The sequence below is a fragment of the Mandrillus leucophaeus genome, unplaced genomic scaffold (genome assembly GCF_000951045.1).
Source record: "Mandrillus leucophaeus isolate KB7577 unplaced genomic scaffold, Mleu.le_1.0 Scaffold578, whole genome shotgun sequence".
Taxonomy (NCBI): domain Eukaryota; kingdom Metazoa; phylum Chordata; class Mammalia; order Primates; family Cercopithecidae; genus Mandrillus; species Mandrillus leucophaeus.
Window position 1 is genome coordinate 1,238,239 of NW_012106230.1, and position 3,773 is coordinate 1,242,011.

A 3,773-nucleotide genomic window follows, 5' to 3' on the forward strand; every position below is an offset into this window, starting at 1 on the left:
TAAGGTGTAAGGAAGGGGTCCAATTTCAGTTTCCCGCATATGGCTAGCCAGTTTTCCCAACACCATTTTTTAAATAGGGAATCCTTTCCCCTTTGCTTTTTTTTTGTCAGGTTTGTCAAAGATCAGAAGGTTGTAGATGTGTGGCATTATTTCTGAGGCCTCTGTTCTGTTCCATTGGTCTATATATCTGTTTTGGTACCAGTACCGTGCTGTTTTGGTTACTGTAGTATAGTTTGGTATACTTGTAGTATAGTTTGAAGTCAGGTAGTGTGATGCCTTCAGCATTGTTCTTTTTGCTTAGGATTGTCTTGCAATCTAGTCTGGATAAAGAAAATGTGGCACATACACACCATGGAATACTATGCAGCCATAAAAAAGAATGAGTTCATGTCCTTTGCAGGGACATGGATGAAGCTAGAAAGTATCATTCTCAGCAAAGTAACACAGGAACAGAAAACCAAACACCACATGTTTTCACTCATAAATGGGAGTTGAACAATGAAAACACATGGACACAGGGAGGGGAACATCACACACTGAGGCCTGTTGTAGGGTGGAGGGGAGGAAGAAATACATAATGTGGATGATGGGTTGATGGGTGCAGCCAACCACTGTGGCCTGTGTGTACCTATGTAACAAACCTGCACGTTCTGCACATGTATCCCAGGACTTAAAGTATACTAAAAAAAAATTGGCACTAGCAGTCTGGTTGTCTACAAGTGCAGAGAATTGGAAACTGAGGCCCAATCTAGAACTGCTTCTTTCCTTTTTCTTTTAGAGCAGGCTGTAGATCAATCACAATGCCATAGAACACAGATGACACTTTCCCCTGCTTTTGAGACCCATTGGTCCCATGGTGTATATACATGTAAGAGGGAGTGCCATAGAAAATGACGACTGCTCTCAGGTGGAAGGCTCATATGAAGAAGCCTTGTGTCCTTCCTGCAGTGGAAGACATGTTCAGGATGGCAGCCAGGGTATATACTTGGGAAAAGATGACCACCATCACAGTGGTGTTCAGGAGCTTTCAGCCCTCATGCCCCCACAGAAACAATGATTGACAACCACTTGCAGATGGGAGTACCTTTGTGGAGCCCGGGAGGCCAGCAGAGAGGTCTAAGCATCCTGCTGAAGAAAGAAATCTGAACACAGACGCTTTAAAGAGGATAAGAAAAGCAGTTTCATTTTACCAGCATCGGCCTCCCTCAAGGCAGCACAGCTTAATGTCAAAGAGACCTGCACCTCCAGTGATTTCTCCCACCGGAGAAAGTGAGAGCTTCCCCAACCTAAAGGGTTCTTTCCTTTCTCGCACCACCCAGAATACTGAATAATGACTCAATAGTCCTGGGACAATTTGGAGCAGGGAAAGGGGCAGGGGCTCACAGCAACAGGGGTGCAGTACATAAAGCATTATCATTTCTACTGGCTGCCCTGCAGAATCCACCAAAAGGCTGCTCGCAAACCTCCCAGGACATATTACCTGTGGAGGCCACAACAAGACCATGGTTGCACCCAGCATTTTGCCTGCTGTCTCCCCATAGATGTGCCTGCAAGAGCTTCTGCAGCTCATCCACCGCAAACAGACACAGCCAGCCAACTAGACTCCTCTGGACTGGGAGAAGATACTTTAAACACTTCATGTCACTGCCCTGGGAAAAATAAATGGGAGATTCTCAGTACCCGGCACGGCTTTCAGGCTTGAGAAAAAATATACAGTCCTAACATTTCCTCGTGGAGAGGGAACAAAAGGAGTGGAGTTGGCGTGTCCATAGGAAAAGTCTGAGATTCCACATGCGAGTGAGATCGTGCAGTATTTGTCTTTCTTCATCTGGCTGATTTCACTTAGCACAGTGTTCTCCAGGTTCCTCCATGCTGTTGCAAATGGCAGGATTTCCTTATGTTTAATGGCGCAATAATATTCCAGCGTGTATGTATATCAACGTTTTCCTTATCCATTCATCTGCTGACCAACATTTGTTTACATATCTTGACTATTGAGAATAGTGCTGCAATGAACGTTACAGGTGAGAGTGCAGATATGTATTCGACACACTGATTTCATTTCCTTTGGATATACACCAAGAAGTGGGAATGCTGAATCATATGGTAGTTCTATTTTTAACTTTTTGAGGAAGCTCTGCACCATTTTTACAGTGACTGTACCAGTTTATAGTCTCATCAGCTGTGTGCAAGGATTTTTGTCACACAAAACTTCAACACATCTTTTTATTTTTGTTAGTAGCCATTTTAACAGGAGTGAGGTGATATCTCACTGTGATTTTGATTTCATTTATTTGGCAATTAGTGAGGTTGAGCACCTCTTTATATACCCATTGGCCATTTGTATGTCTTCTTTTGAGAAATGCCTATTCAAGTAACTTGACCATTTTAAAATCAGGTTATTACGTATTTATTTTGCTATTGAGTTGTGTGAGTACCTTATGTACTTTGGATATAAACTCCTTATCAGGTATACAGTTTGCAAATATTTTCTTCCATTCTGTATATTGCCTTTCATTTTGTTGATTGTTTCATTTGCTGTACTTCAAAGAAGTAATCCCACTTGTTTCTTTTGGTCAGGGAAACTAGGGAAACGATGGATATTTGTCCCTAATACCCCAATATCCATGAAGATTTACTCCACTGTCTTTCCTCCTCTTCTTTTCTGTGTATATTATCCAAAGAAATAATCTTTCAAATTTTACTTTACAATTACAAATAGATTGGCTACAGAGAAAAGTACCTCTTGGGAGAAGACAAGAAAAGATTCCCTCTATCCCCTGCTGAGTCTTTATACTCTATTTAATGGAAGTCCTTACATAACATCGATTATGCACTTCTCATTGATTTACTTCAATTTTTTTGATGGCAGATATCTCAACAAAGGCTCATCAAAATATATAGATGCAATTTCAAAGATACTGTTTTAGATGCCTTTGCTTTAAGGAACACATGGATTAGAAGTTTGTTTATTTAATCATTTGAAATGTTTTTCTCTATCTTTCAAATGCTATTGATATAATTAAGTAATGCATTTGTGTCTTATAGGCGCTTGTCATATTTTCTGAGATTGAGAAATAAGAGAGCACTGTTGGCTGGCTTGTTGAGCCATGTTGAGATAGAAATCAAGGTTCAAATTAGAAATACTTTTTTTTCTGTTAGTTTTATGGCTTCAATCACATCTTGGTTTCTCAGACTGTAAATCAAGGGTTTAACATGGGAATAATAGTAAATGGGAATAATAACATCTACAGTTGGTACAAATTGCAATGGAGCAGTTGCTATATTCCCAGGGTACAAAGTAAAACACAGAGGCCACTTTTTCTTGTTCTTGAGACTCATTAGTACCATGGCATAGATACATGTAAGAGAGAACCCTATAGAAAATGGTGACTGCTGTCAGGTGGGAGGCATATGTGGAGAAGGCTTTTTTCTTCCCTGCAGCAGAAGATATCCTCAGGAAGGCAATCAGGGTATATATGTAGCAAAAGATGACCACCATCACAGTGCACATCAGATTCAATCCCACAAACACTGTTAATAGTTGAGGTCAATATTGGAGCATGATAGGGCTCCAATCATGGAATGAAATGTATTTTGCATGTTGGAAAGGAATGAATGTATTTTGCATGTCAGCAGGACATTAATTTTGGGGGTTGGGGTGGAATTGTTCCGGTCTCCAGAACTGTGAGAAATAAATTATTTTCTTCTTCCTTCTTCTTCCTTCTTCCTTCTCCTTCCTTCCTTCCTTCCTTCCTTCCTTCCTTCCTTCC